Source organism: Aptenodytes patagonicus, chromosome 7, assembly GCF_965638725.1.
Source record: "Aptenodytes patagonicus chromosome 7, bAptPat1.pri.cur, whole genome shotgun sequence".
Classification (NCBI taxonomy): Eukaryota; Metazoa; Chordata; class Aves; order Sphenisciformes; family Spheniscidae; genus Aptenodytes; species Aptenodytes patagonicus.
Window position 1 is genome coordinate 37,157,950 of NC_134955.1, and position 25,496 is coordinate 37,183,445.

Consider the following 25,496-nt stretch of genomic DNA (forward strand, 5'->3'; position numbering starts at 1 on the left):
CTCCTTATAAAGATAGAACATCAAGGCATTGGCATCATGTATAGTATTAACAGAAATACATTAACATTACACTTAATTTCAAATTTTAAATTATTTTCCCCGAGGTAACCATAGAAACTACTAAGGCTGTGTTTAAGATGAGAAAAACAATTTATTTACACAAAGAGAATTCTGAAATAGCTATTTCAGCTGAAATAAGAACAGCAGATGCAGCTTAGTAGTTGCAGATACTAAGTGAGATTTAAAATAGGGTAAGAAATAGCACAAGCTTTGAAGAAAAACATCAAAGAGAGATTTAAAGAAATAATTAAGAGAATGGAAAATAATAAAGGGGAAAAGTTTTCTGGGATTGTCCACCATGAAAGAGCACAGGGAGTGTGAGATAATCCACTTTGTTAGTTTCCATTGAGGACTAGAAAGCTTTCCATGGAATGGAGAGGCCAGACCACTATCTCTGCAGAACTTTGTCTTTCACAGGATAAGGATAATATTTTGAAAGTAGTGTTCCAAACACAAGTCAATGCAGAATTCTCTTGCTGCATCTGCATACAAGTATCTCAAGTGGCTGTAGAGTGCAGAGTAAAATTTTCATATTAAATTCTCATGTTTTTGACACTAAAGAGCTGGTTACAATATTTGCAAAGTCAGACTACTTTAGGAAAATCTGAGGATGTTTTGGAAGATGACTACTAATAATTTAGATAACTTACTTTGTACATCCAGTCTTTTAATCTTCATGCAGTTAGTCTGTTATTGTCAGCTAACGAACTAGTTTTGCCATTTTCATTTTAAACTGAAAAGTCCAACACATACAAAGAACTTGCTACAAAGAAACTGCTAGTCTGTTCTTGATGAACTTAATTGACAGTAACATAATGAAATAATGACATTGTGAAGATATATGCTCCCTGTCTTTTTTTCAGTTTATAAAATATCTAGAAAAGATGCCATAGACCTGTATATTATTCAGATTTAAACATATTGTAAAATGAGTCTACCTTGAAAGAATGGAAATTAGAAACTTGCTTACTTTTAAAATCTCTAATTAACACTACCAAATATGTTGTATGCTTCCGTGTAGTAATCAGGAAAGTACTAAAACCACCAAATTCAGATTTCATTAGAAATATTCATTTGAATTGGAATGCTTTGCTGTTGGCAACCATCTTGGCGTACAGATGAAGGAATTGGAGATGTAGCTGATCTAATGGAATGAAATGGGTTATTCAGTTGGAGAGCAGTGTTTAAAAAAATTCATAGGAAAAAGATTCATTAGTAGCTTCAGTGACTAATGTGTGATTAATCTGTGAAACATTAGAACTGTGAAACAGTTCAAATCAGTTTTAGATTCTAGCATTTATTGTAGCATGGACTGACAGAAAGTTTGTCAAGCAAACAGTATGTAATTAAAAGTAATAATAGTTAAGAGGAGTTCTTTTGGAAAGAATTTCCTTGACTTAAAAAAATCCACACTTTTTCTACTTCTTTATGATAAGAGTAATTTATACAAAACCGAAAAGGAAGAAAACAGTATAGCAAAGTATGGAGTATAATGAATATTTACATTGAAATTTTGTAGCTTACTGAGACATTATATTCTTCTTTCTTTCTTGTAAACTGATTCATTCAGACATAGGCTTTCCTGGCCAATGAAAAATTTAGGTAGCTTTTAAGTTAATGTTATTGGAAAACATCCAACATCTTTTTAGATGTCTTGATTAATGTCTGGATCATTTACTGATTCAGAATCAACTGCTTTGCAGTGTCCCAGAAAATTGAATATGTTTAGTACTTCACAAAATCAGCATGTTTTGAAATCAGGAGCAATCTCATTCCTACAGAAGAAAGTTTAGTGAATATAAAGTATCACCACATTTCTTCTTGAAAATAGAAATTAAGCTACCTCTTCTTGGGATGTATAAAATTTTGTGTGCACTCCAGAACAAAGTGGTATGACATAGCTGAGAAGAATTTGAGCCTTGACACCACTGATGGTCTTGAATAGCTTCCCTTGAGGTAAACTAAAAACTGAGCTAGGTTTAAAATGGTAAAAATGGAGCTGGGTTTACCATGATCAGCAGAATAGCGATAATATGGTATCAGCCCACATGACAGCAAAAGGGCTGTAGTAAAAAGTGGTGTCTCTTAGTTCTGTCTACCTCAAGCTTGCAGTTCTAAAGGTAAAGTTTTCAGTGCTGATGAATAGGCAGTGAACTGTGGATTTGGAGAAGTACAAAGATTTTTCTTTTAAAAACTGCTTGCCGGTAAGTGTAAACAGATGTAAAGTTATGCAAAGGTGACATGACTGATGCCTGTGCAGTGATAGCTTTATATATTGTTGCTTTACTTCAGTTTGACTGGAAGAATTCCTTATGGGAATTTTTAAGTGCAACTTTTTGTCTCTGCAGCTTTCATATGCTGAGTTCATTTGTCTTTCTGCTTTTGGACTTTTCTTCTCTTCAGCACTGAGAAGTCAGATTCTAGGGCCACTCATCTTACTGATGTATATATTTTTTTCCCAGCACAGAAACAAATTATTTTTTTGTTATTAATAAGTATTTTGACCTCGCTTTCTCATGTTTCTTTTCCTGTTCTCTTTCCCTGCCTTCTTTTTTCCACTTTTTCTTCCTTGATACTGACAATTTCATGAAGCAAAGGAATAAAATTTTTTCTGCTTTTGTTTACGCTAGAAATCTAGCAGTAAGTATTGGTGCAGCTTTAAGTGTTATTCCACTGCTGAAATGATAACAAACTTCCTCCTCTATAATGCTTTCAGAAGTTTAAAATAAAATTCTCACCACCGAGTGAGAATTACAGCAGTTATTCAATTAAGAAGAAAAGCATCAATTAATCTCTGTATATTAAAAAAGAAATGTGCAGTTGGTGATTTTACTATTTACAGAGGTCTGGGGCTCACCAGATCTCATAAAAGCACTAGCAAGCAAATCAGTCAGTTATGATTGAGTGTTGTTTTCCATATTTATTCATATTTTTCATAGGCAAAACAAAAATAATCAACAAGCTAAAGTTAAATTTACATTTTTAACAAAGTCATTCTGACGACTGATCAGCTGATTATCCTATTTAACATTATGACCAGTGCATTCAAATCTGTTAGGATCAATGTTAGGATTACAAAGTGTTCAACTGCTTTGAATTTGAAGGTAAAATAAGTAGTATTTCTGATTCTAGTACCACTGCTACATATCATTCCTCTTCCTGAAATAATTGGGAGTATTAATTGCTTTCTTCTCTGTTGCTTTAGACTTGGCATGCTCTGCTTTTTTGTAGACAGTGTGCACGCCAAGTCTGGCCAGCATCAGACAGTTACAAGAAGTTCAAATTAGATAGAGACAGAATTTTAAGAAATATAGTTGTTAAATGTCTGAAGCATTTGAACTGGGATTTTGTTTTGGTGAGATTACATAAATGTTGTAAATAAAATATTTCTTAGTAACTTTCAGTAAATAAAGCTACTTTTGTTCTAAGCTAAATGTTCTTATGAGAAATACGTCAAACTCACATGATCAATTTATGAAGCTGCTCATGTGATTAAATCATGCAAGGTTATCTGTGTTTTTCTCCTTCCAAATATTTATAGTGTTTGCAGAGCAGCTGAATGTGTGATTTTTTTTTTTTTTAATCTGAATAAATTGAGGAAGAAAAAAACAAAACAGAGACATACGGAGGATTTGTTTGGAATAAAGGCTTTTTCATAAAGAATATAATTTCTAGACATAGTAGCTAATTGTGGTCTGGAAGTATTATATTGTGATCTACTCCTGTCACTGTTTGGACTAACATTTTTTTCTGCATCATGCCAGAAGAAGTAACGGTCCATCTTTGCAAAATATGCAAAGAATTGGATGTTTTTCATCTCGGCCACTTACTTGTGGTGACCCTAGACAAGCAACTTTCTCTTAGTGTGTTCCTTGATTCTCCAAAGTATGAAACTGAGATTCTCACAAGGTAATAGTTTAATTAAATTTTGTAAAGCACCTTCAGATTACCAAAAATAGTTTGAATTAAGTTCAGTTATTTTCAGAGAGGTTGCAAGAGCCATTGTATGGTTCTGAATTTATTTCCTAATTATTTTCATACAATGCTGCTGAACATACATGTTTTAGAAAAGGTGCAACTGTTTTTTGTTTGTCCATATATTTCTTTTCTTCTTCTTCCCCACCTTTCCTTTTAGACTACTAGCCCTGAGAAATTCTAATTTTGAATCTAATTAATTCTACTTAATTGTTACTGTTGCTAAACTGCATCTGGTTAAAATGTGTTTAAAGCCTTTGATATAGGCAGATAGAATATGGCTTGTTTTCCCGTATTTTTATTTATTATGCAGAACCAGCTCCTATTTTGTATTAAAAACATTGGTTCATTGAGTTCGGGGTTTTTTCTTAAGTAAGCATTTGTAAGAGACAGTCTATCTGTTGAGTAAGCTTTCGTTACTATTTTAGTCTCTATTTTCTCTCCTGACTTTTTAAACTGTAGCATATACCTCAAGTACAAAAATGCTACAGTGGCGTGCTGGAGACAGAAGTCTGAATGGCTTTATAGCTGCTTTTATCAGTATATAGTTTAGTGTGCTGAGAGTGACATGGAAACCAAGAGACTCTCCATCAGTGCTCTGCACTGTTTTTCATTTAGCCTTTATTTTGAATGTAACCTTTCAGTATACAATAATTGGGCTTTTAGTTATAACTTTTTTTTTAACATCTCTATGCAAACTGAATCCATTTCTGCTTCAGGAAATGTACCTGTAGTGTTACATGTTTGATTCTCAATTCACTAGTGGCTGTAAAATAGCATATGCATCTGGAAGAGAGAAAGAGAGGGGGAGAGAGGTAAGAGTGGTGATGAGTTTCTGCTGTCCTAAGGCTTTTTGTTCCCTAAGACCATTTCTGAGGGCAGTTTGTCTCCACAATCTTTCAGCCAGTATAACTGATATGTATATCATGTCATTATATACTACCCTTTTTTTTTGGCACAGCACTCCACTATTAGCCTCACTTAAATAAAAGGCTGTTTCTACAGTTGCTGTTAGTCTTTCCCAGAAAGTATTTAATACCACACACTCACACTTCTCTCACAATCTGAGTGTTTAGTTTGCATAAGAAGTAGTCATGCCAATTTTATTGATTTCATAAGGATTTTATGGTGTAATAGTTTCATGTAAATCTGTTAGTATGTAGTATATGCCAAACAGTAAACTCCTCCTTTTTAAAATATCATAACAGACAAATAGTCTGTATTTATAATCATTAGAGAATGTTTGACATTTCCATGCATGTGTTTTCAGACTACAGTATGTGAATCAAGTGATTTTTTTCTTGGTATTATTCCTTTATTTTCAAATTTTAATTGCCACAGTTTGTTTTATTTCCTTCTTGTACTCAAGCCTGGCAGAGAATACCTCAGTATCAAAGTACTGACGAAATTGGTCCTACTAACACCCTTACAATGTTTTAGTCACTTAAATATGTGTTCATTTCCAGAGAGATCTTCCACATTAAGTTTTCTGTAACATCTTGTCTGCTTTCTGCAGCAGTCCTGATCATGTTCCTTTCCCCTAAAGATAAGTCATTTTTCACCCTGCTGTCAGAAATTTGCAAACACACACTTACTTTTTTTTTAAGATTGGCTTCCCTCCCGTCCAAAATCAGGTCATTTAATAGCAAGAGTTGGCCGTACTGCAAAGTCTTATACATTCAGAATTTTGAAAATTACAAGGATTCTCCTCTGCTATCTTTTGAAGTTCCATATTTATTAATCAGACAGAAAGCCATTTTGGCCAAAGTTACTTCATCGTTTGGGTGAATTGAAAAATCAGATTTGGTATAATTTGAAATGGGCAAACCTGTATTTCTCATTAGGATAAAATCTTTGGTATTGATGCATGACAAATGGATTGCTAATGTAAACTGTAATATTTCTGTATTAGCTGGTTTTGGGTCAAGAATTTATGAATAAACCAAATTAACACAATGCATTATAATATATGTTACAGAGACAAAAAAACCACTCTGCTCAAAAAAAATCCATCCAACCCATTTTATAAATGCATTCCACTGTATTTGCATTTATGTTGTTCATATAAATAGTGCTATTGCATCGTGTTTTCTGTATGAAGATACAGCGTAATCTAGGTCCTACAAGTCAAGTTTTATTTATTTTAATAATTTTTAAGAAAACAAGTAGTGTCTTTCACTTAACTAGATGATTTCTTTTTTTGTCTATCAGTTATGCCAGAATTGTAACTGATCCTGTTAAGGACTCCATAAAATTTCACAATTTATTTTCAGTATTATTGAGCAGAATCTCTGCTGAGTTTTAGACATGAGAAGAAAACTGGCAGGGGGGACAGAAAAGGGATCATGATCTGAAGTAGTAGTTAGTGCATGGAATCCCTGGAATGATGAAACAAATGAGCACAGCTCATACTGCTGTTCCAAGGCATGGGATGGTGTGGGTTAAAGACTATGGGATGATGACACAAGGGGGATTTGAGGGGGTGTGGGAGGAGGAACTGAAGAATACAGAGTTCTGGGCATATATACTATGCTATAAACACATTCAATTCACGTATCTAAACAAATCAGGAAAAAAATTAATTTTGGGGGGTTCAAAACTGGCCATGAAAATATGAGTAGACAATGAATTATTGAATTATGGACCTGAATTTAATGAGAATTCAAAGTATTAATTTTAAGTTAAAAATATGAAATCTTATACCCCTGTTACACTGAAGTGTCAGCTCTGATGTGCAATGTTAAGACAAGAAAATAAACATATTAAAAGATGGAAACATCTGTTCAGGGATGAGAATTTGCTGCGGGCATAAAAAAAAGGAAAATGGAGCTGGCTTATACAGGATGGCTTTTTGCTTTTTAGTTCTTCAAGTTCAAATAGACTGGTAATAACTGCTTTGGCAGCAAGTTGTGATACCTTTCCTTCTCCCCTTTTTGCATCATACAGTTCATGTTTTCCTCATGTACCTCTAGGATTAGAGATTACCCATACAACTTTATGAACATTTTTCTGACAATAGTACAGAAAAATATTCATCCTTTGAGAGAACAGCACAAAGCATCATAAACATTCAGTTGGCCAGCCTGTATTCTCATTGTTAGCCCTTAGAACTTAGTTTAGACTTAGGTTTCCAGACATCAAATTCAGTCAGTACCTTTCCAATTCAGACATTGCTTCTGAGAACATTTTTGTTAAAGTGTTTCATTTGATGAGTAGGTATGATTTCTGGTGATACTTTTCCAAATAAAGGAGCAGCCTGAACAGGGGGCTGTTACTCATTCCTTTGTTCCATGAAGGTCTTCACTTGTATAAGCCTTCCATGCTCAGTTGAACTGAGACTAAAACAAGTGATAATCATACTAGTTCCACTCAACAGCTTGGGTTATTCACTGGAATTCAACAGTTTATAAAAGCTCCTGAAAGGTTTAAGCAACAGCTATCGTTGTTTACCATCCACAAAGTCAGAGATTAAGAAATCAAATGGTAGCTGAAAGTAAGGATTGTTTCATCTAAAGCAGGGTCAGTCTGCATACTAGATGTAGTGAATAGCTTTTAACTCTAATTAGTGTATCAACTTAGCAAATAGATGACTTCCAACCTTTAATGTTCCTTTAAAAACTGCATGGTTTCAAGTTCCCTTCCGAATATGTTTCTGCATAAGCTCTTACCGCTCGCTTCATACAAATCTATACTAGTGTTCTATATAAGGTAAATGAAGCAGAAGGCAGGTTGCATTTATCCTATGACAAGATGAAAAGCTGATTACGCAGATGAGTGCAGATGAAGTGGAAACCTCTCGGAGATTAGGTTTTGCTCTCAGTGTGCCCTACATTGCAGCCTGACATAATCGTTTCATGTTGGTTGCTCTTTGTGAACTCTGTCTCCATACAAACCACGTGCTTGCAAAAAGGGAAATTACTAACAAAGTAATTGTTAATCTTTGTTTGAAAATGCTAAACATCAGAAGAGAAAGCCTTACTTTCAGCCAGGGTTTTTTCCATTCCCTAGTCTGCAGACATGTCTCAATATGCAGAGTATGAGCTAGTATTTATGTATAGGCGATCGGTTGATGGTCAGAAAATTTCAGGTAAAAAGGAGAAAACTCAATTTGTTAAGATTTCAAAAGGAAATGATGCTGTGAGCGGCCTAAAGCGATAGGAATCTGACAATCCCCAGTGTTTCAAATAGAGGTGGATGATTTCTGTTTAAGTAAGATCACATTTGTTTATGAAAAATCTGCACAGTGAGCTAATAAAGAATTTAATAAATGTACCACATATTAATGAAGCTCAGCAGAACCAAATGTCACGTTTTCAGGAGGCTGTAAGTTACAATGAGAAAAGGTATTTCACTGCAATGTTTCAATATTGAGAAGGGTCTTAAACACCAATGGGAATCACAAGACCATTTCTTTCTCCCAATTGTGTCTGTTACTAGAAATATTTTAACCTTAACTCTGTTACTTCTGGATTGTCTCTGTTATTTTCACCTAAGTAAGCTGTTCCAAAGGCCTTTTGCTTCCTTTACGGTGCCTTCCAGGATGGAGTACTTTCAGTGAAGAGTAGCAGGAAGATTACTTGTAGAAAAATAACGTTCAGACCAATAAACTAGGTCCTTTTCTTGCTCCATCTACAATTCTGTCCCTTGAAATAGCTACGTATTTTCTGAGGTGGTTTAGGAAACCAGCTTGTATTGTGATTTACCTCTTCAAGCAGTGTTAGGAGTAAAGGGTCGCATTCTTTGGCCTCTAATGTTGCAGTTTGCAGTTATGTCTGGTTTGCTTAAGGGCCTTACTGCAATTACTGCGGTAAGCGGTAGATACATGTTTGGCAGTGATGCTCTTCCAGAAGAACAGATTTGATGGATTATGCAAACACAGCTTATGACAAAAATAAGCAGGCTGAAGCCTCGATGTGTTAGCTCCCCGGAAACCCACACTTTGCTGGAGAATCTGTTTTCTGACACATCAAGCGGCAAGAATAAATGGCACAGCGACAGCCCTTCCAGAGAGCCAGAAAATACCTCCAGCCCACCGACACCCTTCCGGAGAGGGACGGGAGCAGGAGGACACCACCCCGCACGCGTGTAACCTCAGCCGGCCCGCGGCGGGGCCGCCGGTGCTGAGGGCTCCGCCGCCCGCGTTCGACGCCGGGCCGCCGCGGAGCAGCTGCGCAGCCCGAGGATTGGTCACTTGCCCTGTCAGTCCTTCCGTGTCGCCTCCCCCGCCGGGAGGGACTGGCGAGGCGAGCGCACAGCGAGTGGCTCCTGCGCTGGGAATGAGCCGAGAGGCGAAGGCAGGGGCAGGGGCAGGGGCAGGGGCAGGGGCGGCGGCGGCGGCGGCGGCGGCGGCGGCGGCGGCGGCGGCGGTCACCGAGGGGAGGAGGCGGAGACGGCCGGGAATAGCACGGGGCAGCTGCAGTCGTGCAGCCATTCAGCTTCCCGTGTCCTCCCCTGCACCTGAAACAGCAGCAGGAGCATCTGAACCCAGGGCTCCGCTTCTCGCAAGGTAATACCCTTTCGTTTGCTTGTCTACCGCTCTGCCCATCTGCTCAGTTCCCTGCAGTGGCTTCTGTCGGAATCGAATGGATTAAAAAATAAAACCACTAACTCAGGACTGCAGAGAAGGGATCTGAGTCTTCGTTAGCATCTCGCCTGCTCTCTCGCTGTTTATTTATAAATAGCTTCTGCGGGATCACAAAAGCTGGGATCTTTTAGTTCCTCTTGCAGTCCTAAGAAAGTCCGTAGCTTTCTTCCCTCCCCCTTTCCTGTCAGCGCTGTTAATGTAAGTTGTTACTGGATTACTTCCCCCCGCCCCAAAATGACTCTTAAAACTGCATGCTCTTTTTCTTCTGGTGTAATGTATGGGATAGGTATAGTGAAGTGGGGAATGCAGATTGTTATAATTCTGTAGCATTTGATGGATGCAAATATCTTCATGCACTCAGGAGGGCAGGTGAGTGGAAAACACGTGATTAATATTTACAGCGTTCAGACAATCTGTTACTCTATATTGTAAACCCTATGGGAGTCACCATTGCAGACAAGGCTACTGAACCATTACCCTGAGTTAGAATGCATTTGTATAATGACATCTGCAAATATCTTTTACACGTAGGAAAAGGACACGTACTGACATTCTGGAGAAACTCTTCCCTTGCCGTCTTGCACAGTCTCCTTTCTTCAGCCGCAATATTAAATCACATTATGATACGACTGACAGAGAGTTGGTCTGGGAGCTGTATATACTTAGTCCTTCCAGCTGTCCCGCCGACTTGTCTTGTGATACTTGTTTTCCCAAGAGTGTAGCAGGAATCATAATGGGTCCTTACTTTCTTGGAGCTTTACAGAAAATTAATCAATATTAAAAAATTGCTGAGAAATTATAGAGAAGTTTTGATTACATTCCTAATTTTAGTTATTTATTTCCTCCATCCTTTGAGTTGTTCACGATGGTTTAATGATCATTTTACTTGTAGAAATGTCTTGTGCAAGTGTTACCATTAAACCATTATGTACACATTTAAAGATATTTCTACAAGTATATCGGTAGTATTACTATGAAGTTCAGGTAAATCACTTACACATAATGTCCTGAAACTTTCACCTTTCAGGTAGCTTGGCCTGCAATTGCAGGTGAATTGGCTTGTTTTGGTAAGTTTCAGCAGAAACAGTTCAGCCACTTTGGATTAAATGGAGAGTGGAAGAGAGAAAGAAGAAATGCCTTTTGTATTACTAAAAAAGGAAACTGTCAACCCATAACATCATTAAATTAATCTGAAGGACTGTAGACAGGGTTAGAGAGTTGCAGTTTCGTATGAAATCAAACCATCTTGTGAAGTGTCTTTTTAACAATGGAAATTAGTTTTGACTTGAGTGCAACATCTCATTAAAAGTCAAGTGCCATGAACATGCATGTTCCCTTGTGGTTTTTTATAGATGTATGTGTAAGGTATACAGCTACATGGGCATAGGTGACTTAATCATGTAGTAAGTAGTGAACAACAGGTGAATGTTTCCCTAGTATTTTGCAACTTGTTAGGATAAGACTAAAGTAGAGGCATGGGTAAAACTATATTACCTCTGTAGAGGTTTCCTTACATAGACAGGTATTTCCAGAAAATTTCAAATTTTCCTTTCAATTTCTGTTTTCAGTTTTTCATGTCTGTAGAGTGTACAGATCCATCTATCAATCCTTGTTCACTTAATTTAAAATAAACTGTTAATACTTTTCAAAGAGGAAAATAATATGTTACTAGAAGATGACGACAAATTGATGACGAGAAAATCTCACTCTGAGAAAGCTTAGCAGCTAGAAACCGAAGACCTTTTCCTTTTGTGGAAGCTATAGGCAAACATCAAATAGAAAATTGAGAAATGGCTGCTTTTCAAAATAAATGCCAAGGTAATGAATGTCAACTTTATACTGACATTTGTCAGGATATAAAAATATGGTGAAGAGCCAGTTCTGTCTGGGATATGAAGAACTACTGTTGGTTTTTTTCTGTTTTGTTTTGTTTTAACTAGGAAAAGACTAATATCCCACTTTTTCTCTGGCAGAAAAAAAAGATAATTTTTCTGCTTTATTTAAGAACAATTGATGATTTGTCTATGTAAAGAAGCATGTAATCTTGGGCCTTTACAATATCATTTAACAAGGTGATCGTTTCTGAAGCTTTGATCCTGCTTTAACTTGCACACATAAAATGTTTGAAAGTGGAACCAAAAGTCAAAAGCAGCCTTTGTAAATGACCCCAAATGATACTCTCCAGAGAGTGGTCAAGAGTAGGAAAAGGAAAGCAAGAACAATCATAGAGGTCTTTGTTAAGGCTCTAGGGTGGGACTGCTTTCTGCTCTTTACTATAGTACTTAAGAACTGAATGAGAAAAAAATTTCCGTGTGCCTTTGTGTTACTGTTTTCAAAAATTAGTTTGTATCCCTTTCTCCACCCAGTCTTCCTGGCATCTGAGAACGTTTGTCAGCTTTTAATTTTGCTTTAACTATTTTGGCATGAAATAGATTCTTCTAGCTTTGATCTCATATGACTTTTAAAATATACATGAATGTATATTCCACTAGCTTTTAGGTATCATGAAGAGCACCAAAAAGGCAGGAAACTGTCCATTATGGAGTGATCAAATAGATATAACTCAATGGAATCTGAACCTTAACTGAATATAAATTGTTTCTACCATTTCAGCATGTTTTATATATCTATACATTATTCTTTTTACACCCAACCCCTCTTTTTATTATTAATAATTATATCTCACTGCTATCATTGCTAGTTGTGACCATCCATGTTTATTTGCACATACTTGGAGACAGTAGGAGCAAAGACTGCATTAATATTTTAATGACCAAGCACAACAAGTCAGTCCTTGTGATTTTTGTTGATTTTTTTTGATCTGATTGTATGCCTAATGATCTGTTTAGTTCAGCCTTCCTCTGTGACAGTGGAGCCTGTAGACCCTAGAGCGGCCTGCAGCGCGGAATCTGCGGGAGGTTTTTTTTTCCTTCTTGCCATGATCATTTAAAGACTTATGCAATTTCATAACATCTTTCCAGATTAATGTTTGTGATTTTGCTTCCCTATAAGTGTTGCCAGAGTAGAGATACAGTATGTATAGCGAGTCTCAGCGCTTCTGCCCGAGAAGAGGGAAAGAAAGTGCACAAAAAGTGCTGCATGAATTCTTATCCAAGTAACTGTCTTCTAGTCATACAGTTACTGCTGTTTCTTCCCTTTCCATGGAAGGTTGAACCTCTAATCATTAGTTTGGACATTCAGCTTGATTTTAAATCCAGTTCTATGTGGTGATAATGGAGGGCTTAGTATCTCCACAAGACTATACATATTTTGTTGAATTGGGCCCTGAGAAAATTACATAAGACCTGTAAATTCTTCATATTGAATTGTTTCTGTCCTCCATTTGAAAAGTCATTAAATCTTATAAATTATTTTAAAAGGTATTACTGAAATTTTGAAGTAAAATCGGTATTTATTATGTCAAGTTTTAAGTTGACATTTTTCTCAAAGCTATTTTTTTTATCCTGCAGTATTTTAAGCTTATTACACTGAAATAGTGTGTCTTCATGTTTTAATCTTCTTGCTTTTTTCCTGTGAGGGTTGTCTTGTTGCTAAAGTTAGAACCTTCTTGGGGGATCTATGCAACCTGTTTAATCTTAAAACAATTTGAGTTTTATAAATATTTTTAAACATTATTATTGGTAGAAGTGCATTTGCCTGTTGACAGACTTACTGAATTTAATAAAAATTCCATGTACAGTCTTCCATGATGGGGCACAAACCAAGAAAATCACAATGACGTACAAGCAATTAACCATTTTCAAGACTTTTTAAAATGTTTATTGATTTGCATTTAGGACAGATAAAACAGACTAAATGTTGTATATATAAAACCCAATACATAATATACTTATTTGTTTAACAGGCCTTTGGAAAACCTATAATCTCTCCTCCCAGATGGATAGCAATTGGGTTTATAATTTTTTGTTAATTGTAGTCATATGTCAAAACCATTTAGCTGTGTATGAAATGCTGCTAGCAAAAAGTTGAACTGAAGAAAATAAATGCAACCATAGTTCTCTTCTTTAACACTTCCTTCTTTGAAGTGTTAATATGATCATCACAAGTCATTACATCCCATTTCATCCAGTACAGCCAAGGTTTTCAAAACTTGAATGATAAGTATAATTTTTGAAGCAACCCAAAATTCCTTAAGGCTAAAGTAATTCCAAGATCACTAAAGTTTGGGAAGGGGAAAAAGTTAAAAATCTTTCTGAGTTTATTCTCAAATTTTGCATAATTTTTTGAAATATTTTAAGATATGCATAGTTAAAAATAGGTTTGTTAACTTGTCAAATACAATATTTCAGAAAATTGTTCTTGATTCCTAAGAACTTAATGTGGGACAGCATCTTTGACCTTTCATTGCAGAAAAATATATTCAAATCTTGCTGGATTTTATGGAGGGGTTCTTCTAAAGGTATAAAATGTTATTATGAGAGGTGTTTTTAATTGCTGTTATTATTCTTTTGAATTTCATTTATGTTCTGTCTTCACTACTGAAGCTTCCTTAGCATTTACACCTCCTTTTGCAGATAGTCCAAACTTTTTGCAGCTGGAATTACTTTCCTTGCTCATGAAATAGCTCAAAGATTTGCTGTAACAGCCTTTTAGTTTTCTTCTCCTTTGCTTTCCTTAAATACTGTATTGGGTTTAAAGTTCAGAATATATGTGTATGCCAGATGTGTCTCTGAAAGTGATGTTCAGTGAAAGACCTTTGATCTGAAAGGCTGTTTACTAAATGCTTCATTTAAATATCATCATGACACTAACAAGCATGGACATGCAATAATTAAATAAATAAAAATCTGATGTCTTGGTTTAGTGAAGCTAAAGATGCTAAACAATACAAAACAGAACAAGATGCAGCTCTTGCCTGAAACTTTCTGTCTGGACAAGCAAAATGAAAGCTTTTGGACAAAGATTAACAAGAACACAATTCTTTTATTTAAAAAATATGTATTTAATTCATGTTGGTCTTCTGTAGAAATATCCGGTACTTGCTGCCAGAAGTTGAAACAAACTACTGTGTATCATGTAAAACTTACCCATTGATAAACTATTAAATAAAAAATGTCTTATTTTATGGGGGCTTATTTATCTTGGTTAAAACTGGGGAAAAAGTCATGTGTGGGGTTTATGACACAAGTCTAAAATGTACAAATATGATCTTGGAAGTTTATATTCTTTTGTTCACTATTAATGCCAATTTTTTTGTTTTACTTTTCCTGATAATATAGCATGTTTCTGTTGAAATATATAAAGATTACATTTTAGACATTTGAATAAATGTCTAAACACAAGCTGTTTTGGTCTAGTATGGCTTTTTTATTTGTTTATTACTTGAAAATCAGCTGACTATTAACTATTACAGCTTTTCATTGACTTCTGTATCCTGAGGCAAAAGATCTTTCTTACTGCCTGTAATTAATTTTTACATCACTATATGAGTTCAGCTGAATATTAGCCACATGCCCCTATACACATATCCAGGAATAGTTTTCAATTTTAAGTTATAAGATTTTATTGTGAGTATTCATCTTAGGTACAGAAAGTTGTAGGGGAGGGTTATTTGTTTCAATAAGGTGTATATATATTACATTAATGCATAATCAATAAAGCATAGAATACCATGTAATGCTGCTGTTGTGGAATAAACCCTGTCTTTATTTTAAGATAGATTAAATAATTCTAACATTCATTTTAATTCCAGATTTGGCAAAATACTCTTTTCCTACCAGCAAGGAGAGCTTGGGGTATTGTCTGTTTGCTTGTTTATAAGTATCTTTTGAATCCCTTTGAATCATAACAGTTTGTGCATGTATCCTCTAGATATTGAGAGAGCATAAGCCAAGTGGCTATGGTAATATTGTACCTGCTACCTCAGCCCTTCTGAATTTTGGATAGATCTACTCAAAGGATTTTCATTTTCCTTATGTGGTAGGAAATGAAGAAAACATGGTCTGGAGTATGGTGAAGATGTCTTTGGTCTTTGTTGAGGAAAGCGGAAATTAACCGTTTGGAGTTGCTGGGTTGGACTGGCAGACCTAGGCCAGGAGGGCAGCCTCATTCTCTGAAGTACTGTAATATTTATTAGCTCCAAGAGGTTCCTTTAGAAGAGAAGACCTGAGGGTCAGTGTTGGTGCTTGAAACAAAGTCTGGCTGGTGTTTCATTTATTGTGCAAAATGGAGCTTCTTTCTGTTTCATCTGTCATGTAAAATAAACTTGTTTTTCTGATACTCAATTTAAAAAATCAGCAAGACTGATTACTACCATCTATACTGAAGTTGTTCAGGCGTTTTTCACTGTAAGACTCTCTTTTCAGTTATAACTTGTGACACTAATTATTTCAGCTGCAATTCTCTGTGCCAAATGTTGCCTCCTGAAATGTTTTTCCTTAGGAAAATCTCAGTAAAAAACTAAGGCAGTTGTTTTTGCAAGTAAAACTGGAGGAGTGGGGTGAGAAATGACAAATATAATTTTGATCATGTTATAATCTATTAAACCCATTTAATATCTTTAAATTCTAGAAGAGTTGCTGTTGCTGTCACTTAGAAAAAACTCCCGTATTTATAAGGCTATGAATCTTGGGAATGACATCTTGCTTCAAATCCTATATGCTGAATGTATCTTTATCTGGAATGCAATGTTTTTAGTGCTACTTTCCTTGCAGTTTGCCTCTTCAGCAGTCAGAAAACTCTGTTCCAGTCCAAAAAAAAAATGGAAGCAAGATGATTGACTCATCTGTGTTCTTGGTTCTTTCCCTGCTAAGTGCCCAGGAGCAAGGTGGAGAAAGTAAAAACCTGACTGAAGTGCAGAGGGATTTTGTTTGGTTTTTTAAACACTGTACTTCTTGAAATATTCTGTTTCAGACTGTTACTGTGTTAAGAGTGATTTCTTCAGGATATGTGTACACATTCCCTTTGCTCTTTCTCTCCTTTAATGTCTGCTGGTTTACTACTTATTACATTAAAGACTTTTCATAGTTGTAATATCCATTGCAGAATTTTTTATTAGCAACCTCTTAAGCAGTCAAATGGGAGAGTTTGTGATGGAAATCTCATTTGGTAACTTGTTGCAAATTAGTCACCTTTCTCAAACAGATTTTGGACAAATACGTCCTGTGGTGTGGTTGAACTCTGCCAACATGGTTTCAGTAGTAATGAGGCCTGTTGTGTGTCATCATTTTTCTTTTTTTAACTTGCTGATGCAGTTGTGTCAGAAAAAACAACATATTGCTTTGCTAAATGGCCAAGAAGGCCAATGGCATCCTGGCCTGTATCAGAAATAGTGTGGCCAGCAGGAGCAGGGAAGTGATCGTGCCCCTGTACTCGGCACTGGTGAGGCCGCACCTCGAATACTGTGTTCAGTTTTGGGCCCCTCACTACAAGAAGGACGTTGAGGTGCTGGAGCGTTTCCAGAGAAGGGCAACGAGGCTGGTGGTGGGTCTGGAGAACAAGTCTTCTGAGGAGCGGCTGAGGGAACTGGGGTTGTTTAGCCTGGAGAAAAGGAGGCTGAGGGGAGACCTCATCGCTCTCTACAACTACCTGAAAGGAGGTTGTAGCGGGGTGGGGGTCGGTCTCTTCTCCCAAGTAACAAGTGATAGGACGAGAGGAAATGGCCTCAAGTTGTGGCAGGGGAGGTTTAGATTGGATGTAAGGGAAAATTTCTTTCCTGAAAGAGTGGTGAAACATTGGAACAGGCTGCCCAGGGAAGTGGTGGAGTCCCCATCCCTGGAGGTATTTAAAAGACGAGTAGATGAGGCACTTAGGGACATGGTTTAGTGGACATGGTGGTGTTGGGTTGACGGTTGGACTCAATGATCTTAGAGGTCTTTTCCAACCTTAAAGATTCTATGATTCTATGATTCTAAATTGAAGTAGGCTACAGAAGGATAAAAATTTTCATGTCAGTCTCTTTTGGGGGGGAGAGGTCTCGATGCTTTCTGTAACTAAAATTGCAAAAGGTGTATTAGCACAGAGAAAACATTAACAGGAAAAAAAATCCACTTGTACAAATTATTTCGTGTATTTCCAAATTACAGCAGGTTATATTCAGAAAGTACTGTGGGTAGAAGAAACAAACATATTACTTGCTATCAGAGTTTCCATTAGCATCTGCCTGTGCTTCCAGTGCATTTCCTTCTCAGTTTGCTTAGTCATAATACTGTTTTCTTCTCCAAGAATCAACTCATACCCTAACTAAGCTCTTTAAAAGCAGAATTATTTGTCTTCCTTAAATCATTAGTAGTTCCATGCAGTTATTTCCTTCTTTGTACTCCAAGTTCAAAATTAGACCGGACAGGAAATTACTTTCTTTTGAAAGTTATTTATGAAAGAAATGATACATTAGATTTCTTGCTCAACCTGCAGTATAATAATAAAACTCTTATCTGTTTTTTTAAAAATTGAAATTTTAAGTATTACGTGCTCTTTTCTTTCTTTCCCTTTCTCTTTTTACTGTAAAAAACAGGAGTGTCATCCAGGATTTTTATTTATTTATTTATTTTATTATTATTTATTTTCCAGCTGAATAATTTTTTTATAGTGTTGAAAAATCCAATGGCAAAAACATAATACTTTTAAGTTGGGAATATTTTGAACAATTAGAATGTAAGAACAGTCTGGAGAGCTTTTTTTTTAATTTTGTACTTAGCTATGTCAGAAAATTGATTTGAGGAATTAGGGGAATAATCCTATAACATTTTACATATTTCATATCAGATTTCTATATATGCTCCATGCTTCTCTTTTTTTGTTCTTTTTCCTTATTCCTGTGCTCTCTTCTGTAATAATGCATTAGCAAGCAAAATTCAGTTCAAGTCTTTGACCATCTTAATATTTCTGTGAAATTGTAATGTTCTGTTTCAACTGTAACCATCAGCGGAAAAGAGTGTTTTAAGAGAGATTTCTGTTCTGTGATCTTCATTCCAGCATCATTGTTAAAATGTACATGACCTTTTAGGTAAAATATAGATACTATAAAGCCTATAATTATCACACATTTCAAGTTAATGGTTCTTCATAATTTTGTGTATAGTTTCTTCTTTTGTTAATAAACAGTGATGAGTTGTTGCTCATAGAATGTGAAGAGAGTGATAAAAATAATTTTATTAACAAAATTATGAAAACCCCAATACATTTTCCTGGCGTAGAGGTCATGGGCAAAGAGTTGGCATATTATTTGTGTGTTACTGTAAGAGATTTCAGTGAGATATTTAGTCTAATTGGAAGATGGGTAAAACATTCTGTGAACTCTGAGATGGATTAGGTGACAAAATTTAACATGTGCTTTTAGATTTGCTATTACCTGGAGATTATATTTCCTTTTCATATATGTTCCATCTATTCTCATCCATGTTATGGTGGTTGTAATACAGAAAGTGTTCTTTTGTCAGATCATTACCCTACATCCATTTCTTTGATTCCTGTTGCGTAGACCGTTTCTGCTGCTACCAAGTGATTTACCAAGGCTGTCTTGTGGCCCCAGACAACCTTGTGAGAAACCAGAAGCATTTGTTTGTGGTTCTTCTTCACATATACTGCTTTTATGAGGAAGTAGTGGAGTAAAAATGAGACTTTGTAGTAGCGGACCTTAAATGTGCTGGTCTGGTCACGTGTTGATATTGTACTTTGGAAATCAATAAGAAACCATGAATGTGGTTTGATTAGTGGATGATTAAGAGGATAGTTTACCTCTTTATGGATTAAGTTTTGTTGGTTCAAACACTACATAAACTGCCTGGTCCATCTGTACCATGCTAATGGCCATTTAAGTATACCTTGGAAGATGTATTTGGCTCTAATGCATCAGGAGTGCCGGGTAACCCAGAGTTTCTATTAGTGTTGCAAGAGCACCATTAGTTCACCTAATTAACTGTAGCTCGTTAACGCTTTGTGAATCAAAGGATTCTGCCTAATATAATTTCCTACAGATCTGAAATGAAGTCTTGTATTTGCATACCTTTTAATCATAAGCAATGGGAAAGCTCCTTACAAAACATTAAAATCTGCCCTTCCTGCCTACAATCAGGGCTGATCTAGCAGAAAGAAGTTCTTCATGCTGGTCCTGCCTAAGCTAATACATGTTGCTACAGAAGCTTTAGTCTCTTAAAGCTATATTGGCTCATTTTTGTGACTGTTGGAAGAAAGATGGAGAATTATTTGGTGCAATATTTTGGTGGAAGTAGATACAAAGATTGATGTGGTAACAGATATATTCTTTAAAATTAGTTTCTGTTTTGGGGATCTGGAATTTTTTCAATTTGCAGAAAGATGGGCATGCTAGAGGAGCACTTACAGGAAAATATCTTACATTGTTTAGATGGAATATTGGTTTGTCACTAGGCATTGAAAACAGGAGTAATGATTTGACTGCTCGAAGTTTTGTATTTGAGAAGAGAGGTTTCAAGCACATATCTATACCTTCAGAAATCTTTTTTTAACTTCTGGCATTTGAAGATTGAAGGGGTGTTTTCTTTTCCTCACTCTGCTGCCCATTTTAACATCTACTTTCCTCCTCATTTTTCTGTCTTCTTTAAGTTTCTGTTTTCTGTCATTCTGTCATATCCAAAAGCATATAGGAAAGGAGTCAGCATTAAAACATGGATTTTAGGGAGTATAGTTTAAATATTTTTTATTTTTTTTTTTTTAGTTTATAGCAGATAGTTGATTTTAAATAGGGATTGCAACACAAAATATCAGGAGAAACATTTTTACAGGAAGCATAGTGCTGGAAGCCTTTTTTCTTTTGTAGGATCTACTGTAAAATGGAAGCTACTAACACAAGGGCATGACAATTTTTATTGAAGGAATACTATGGACAGCTAAACTGTTGTATAAGCAACCATTATTAAGAAATGTGCTGAACAGGAACAATCCGTTTCAAGGACATCATTTGCATTATATACATCACATTCTGAAGTCTTTGAAAATAGAGGTTACTAAAGATACTCTTATGATATTTATTATCCTTTAAGGTATCCTTTTAATTTTTTTTTGCTTTTACAATAGCAGTTTTTTTTAAATTCCCTGAAAGGCTTATATAGCTTCTCCCCCACCATGTGGCTTTTGGAAAGGGATCACTACCAAGTTAGTGCAGATGGGTGGAACTAGTTGGAACTAGAACTACATGGTTGTAATAGGGAAAAACGTCATTTATGTCTGGCATTTGACTTAGATAAATTGTATTGGCGTTCATTTGGCTCAAGTCATAGAAAAAATCTGAATAAAGGGACTTTCTTGGTAAGAGTACAACTGAAAATATTTGTCAGGAATGGTGATGTTTTGTAATGAAGAAGGTCACTGTTTCAAAAATATTTTTATCACTTCAGAAACTAAACTATTAGTGAAGTCAGTAATTTCCATATAATTCTAGTTTTGCAGTCTAGTTTTTTAAACAATTTTTGAGACCAATGTGAGTAATATATATATTTTATGTTTGTTTCCCAACCTGACTAGTCAAATGTAATATAAATTTTAAGTATAAATGGTGAGTTCTAAACCCCAAAGTATCATCATTGCTTTTTTCCATCTCCTGTGCACTAAAAAGGTAATATGCTTATTTACAGCTATTTCAAATGATACAGTGGTCTATAAAGGACCAGGAACAAGTACGGGGCAGTTCAGCTTCTGAGAATGTATTTGTTTCTAGTGAGGCATCATGGTATTATTCAGTCCATCCAGGAACTTTTTAAAACAATTTTAATTAACTTTACATGCCATGTGTAGATTATCTTTTTGTTAAGTTATGGTTTTAGATTTCAGGATGTTTAGATTTCCTTATCTTCAGATCACAAAGATAGTGTATTCAGAGAGCTGGGTTTCAGATTACTTTGTTCAATGGACTCAGTCCTGTGTTGGGTTAATTTGAACAGAATGACACAGTCAAAGATGGTAAAAAATCCAAGGCATTTTAACATGCTTTTCTGGTTATTTCCATTTTATTTATCTATTTGTTTGTATAGTTATTAGATTTTGCATTTATGCTTAAAAATTGTTTTTGGTATACAAAGCTCTGCATTGTGGATTAATTTAATGATTTTCAACCTTATATTCTGTGTTATCCCTTTATGTTTCATCTGAATTTGTTGGCAAGACTCTAATATGCTTTAATACTTCCCTTGTGCCATAGTATGAGATCTGAAATTTAATAAAACAGTTCTCTGTGTGGCATAGACTCTGTTTCTTATTCCTTAACAACTACCATTGCTAACAGTATGCAGTATTGTTCAAACTATTACACAAATAATTAAATACTCTAATTTTGATGATTTTTTTTTTTTCCCCTTACAATCCAGTAAATACAATGTAGACTTATGGTTGGAAAGTTCTTGTTGTTACAAAATTCTTTTATTTATGCCTAAGCTGCTGCAAGGACCTTTAACATGTTGTCTTCACAAAGAGATAATGGCTTTTTATCTTTCTAATGATAACATTTGTAAGTCAAATGATAGTTTGAAAGAACCTCAGAGAAACATGAGAGTTTAAGCAAGAGAAGAGAATGATGGAGTTTGTCTCTATCAAACAAGTTGTGCTCAGTAAACAAATGTTATTGCAGTTTCATTTCAGTTTCTTCTAGCTTGTGATGTGGATCCTTCTTCTGTCCATGTTTTTACTACCTTTCCTCTACCATGCTTTTTCTGTTTTGGTGTGTTAATTAGCTACATAACACAGCACAGAAAGTTAGCCATAGCATACGCAGGAACAAATTGCCACCTAATAACAATCAGATATTGGGGAGAGCTGGGAAAGTAAGGAGTTCCAATTCTTGCTTACTTAAAGATCAGGGAAAGGAGGAAGATCATCTGTCAAGCTGAGCAGTGAATGATGTGTCCTGCTAGAAAGAAGGAACTGCAGCAATGGAGACCTGGCTTTCTGAGAGCACATTTTGAACAGCAAAATGGATGCATGTGTTTGCCCTAGACTTTGAGGACTGCTAAATCTGTGACATTTTTTGTTACTGTTAAACTAAAAAAAAAAAAAATCCAGCAGCAGAGCAGGTTTGCTTCTCAGCCACCTATTTAAAAATTTCAGTTGTTCTTCCCAGTTTTTAGCTAGCTATCTCGGAGTAGCTGGTTTTGTCCTTAAAGTAGGATTTCTCACAACCTGAATCCCACTGCTCTGCTACTATGCATTTGAAAGCTGCATGAGAGAAAGAGTTAGCAATGATGCTGAAGATTGCTTTCATTGCTCCACGCTATACGTTCTGTAGTTAAAATTTTAAGTCTTCTTGGATTAATGTGCATTTTACTTAAGCTGTAAACTTTGCCTGAATGTGGCTTTAATTTACAAAAATTCACTCCCTGTAGTAAGGTTTGCAAATGGAAGTAGGATTATAAGCAGACTGCAAAGCAAACAGAAAAGTTGGGGAACTAGTGTTGTAATTAAGTTTGAAAGTCCTTAACCAGTTTCCTTCCTTAACATAGTTCTCCGGATAGTTTCTTATAATGCTTCTGCTTATAGAGCAGGGAGTTCACTTCTTTGTTTTCTGATGGAAGATTATAAAAAGGCTGAGTAAGGTGTTGCAGGCACTGAAGAGAAAAAGGTTTTCTTGGTAAAGAATGTATCTATTAATAGAAATAAGCTTCTAAATACCACTAACAATGCAGCAGTGCATGGTATCACATTATCTTTTAAATCAATGAAAACTTTAATACAAAATATTTCGTTGGCCAAATAGTAACAAAGTGTCCTTTCTGCTATTGTTACTATTACTGGTTTTCTCTAAATCTCACTTTTAATATGATTTAATTTCAAAGTATGTGTAAATTTTTACATCATAAGGAGGGGGTTATGTCCTATTCAGTGTGATTCTACATTTTAGTGTGTCAATATGTGTGCACCAAACCCAATGTTTAGTTTGGTGGAACTAAGAAGAGATCTAATATGATGTAGCCTTTAAAACAGGTCTAAGCTGGCATAACAGGTTGTTGTCAAAGACGGTAAGAGTTAAAAAAAAAAAAGAAAAAGAGCTTTTAGTTGCAATATGATTTAAGGGAGAGCTGTAGGTCTCATTTCAGTAATGTAATGATTCAGAGCTCAGATTAGATTAGGGAAGCTGCTTGTGTTTTGGGAGCGGCATAGCCTAGAAAATTTGTGTGGCAGAGGCAAGGGCTAGCTAGTTCTCTCCTTTACGCATATATTCTTTTGTCAAAAAAAAAAAAAAAAAAGTGCATGCATGTTACCAAGAGTAATGTACTCTTCGGAATTGAGCTGAGTTGCACCTGATGATATCATAGATGTCATTTGAGGATATTACATTTGATCATAATGTCTGGGTCTATAGCTACTGGGTTTATAGTTTCCATGATGCTATTTCCTTGTAGTCACGTAATCATATTTCAATGAGAAAATGCCATGCCAGTTGAGGTGAAACAGAGGAACATGTAAAATAATTCAGACTAATTTAACACTAAGTTTTTTTCCTAGATAAGACTGTGAAATACACATAATACAGACTGTCTTATTCCGTGTATTAAAAAACAATTCCCTTTCTTCCTGTTGCTCCTTCCATTATTTTCTAAACCAAATGCATTGACAAATACTTTGATGTGATGCATCATCTTCCGTAAGTCAATACTAAGCATAGATTTGGCCTCCTTGAGATATCCACCCTCACTTTAGCTAGGTTTTTCCCAGTTACCTATTCTTTCTTCCTAGTTTAACAGCTGTATGTTGCCAGTGGACCAAAATATGGACTGTGCCGTCCATTTCCCTGCCTAGTAACTCCCTTGAAATTCTGCTCCTCAGTAAAGTTCTCGTGTAAGTAAAAACTGACTCAGCATGCATTAGCTGGGACTGCTGAGTATTCATTTATGGAAATGTCCACAAGTTAACTAGCTCATATTTGATGGAGCTCGCCACAGTAGATTACTTGAGGGGCAATTTGGTGCTATGGCTAAGCTAATGTACTGGCAAACTGCTACCATAAGGGATATTCCCTACTGCTTGGGTGAAGAGTGACTAGGTTCAAGACTGCTCCCGTGATGAAAAAATGTTCTTTGATGATTGTTATTTCTGTATGCAGAACCACTCTTGGTTGCCTCTGCCAGTGACACACCCTGTGGTTGCACGATCACTCAGTTCTACACTGGGAAATCACCAGGCATGCACAGCTGGAGACAAGGAAGACTAGAAGTGAGGCTGCTCTTTTTGGCAGTACTCAGCCTTGTCCATATTTCAAACTCCAAACTCAGACAATGAGTTAAAACAAGACTATAAGAAGAAACAGTATGGCATAATTCTGTCAGAAACTCTTATAGGTCTACGAAACAACAACTTCTCTTGAAGCCCATCTTCAAGAGAAGTACTGACTAAAGATTTTGCACCTTTCCTACCCCTTCCTATTCCTGCATGGGATTCTGAATCTAACTATTGACTGCTGGTGAACAGAATTAAGAAGCTGATCTAACTCTGATGGAAGATTGTTCTTACCGTTAGTTTCTCTCCTTAGGATCTCTCCTCTGGCTTCAAGGACTATGTGTGCATATTAAGAGTTTTGCTGGCATAAAGAGTGATACTACTCAAAGTAAATGGAAAGTTTGAAACTATTTAAAGAACATTATAAACAGATGCAATGCTTTAACAAAATTTACATCAAAATCACTGCAATAAATGACTACTTGCTGGTAGGATAGGATGTTTTGGGTAAATGCTGCTTGCTTCTTAGAGTTAGGATTCACTAATTACTTATGATAAGTTATTGGCATCATTTTATATATGAATCCCTGCATAATAAAAACTGATACAATACTTGTATATTGAACAAACATGTAAAATTGAAACGTGTGACATGGTAATGTGACAGTTTCCTTTTAATTATTATTGCCTGAGGCTAAGTTTGACTATTTTGAAATGATGAAAAGTTCTGCGGTAT

At 35.8% G+C, this 25,496-nt stretch overlaps 1 protein-coding gene across 2 annotated transcripts in view; it reads left to right on the forward strand.

Moving 5' to 3' along the window:
* Window positions 1–9,484: 9,484 nt before the first annotated feature.
* The window catches only part of FMN1 (formin 1), a 209,397-nt gene continuing 193,385 nt past the window's right edge, over window positions 9,485–25,496 (forward strand). For both annotated transcript variants that reach the window (XM_076344909.1, XM_076344910.1), the window contains exon 1: window positions 9,485–9,541. The gene's annotated coding sequence lies outside the window, so the exon portion shown is untranslated. The remainder of the gene's footprint in view (window positions 9,542–25,496) is intronic.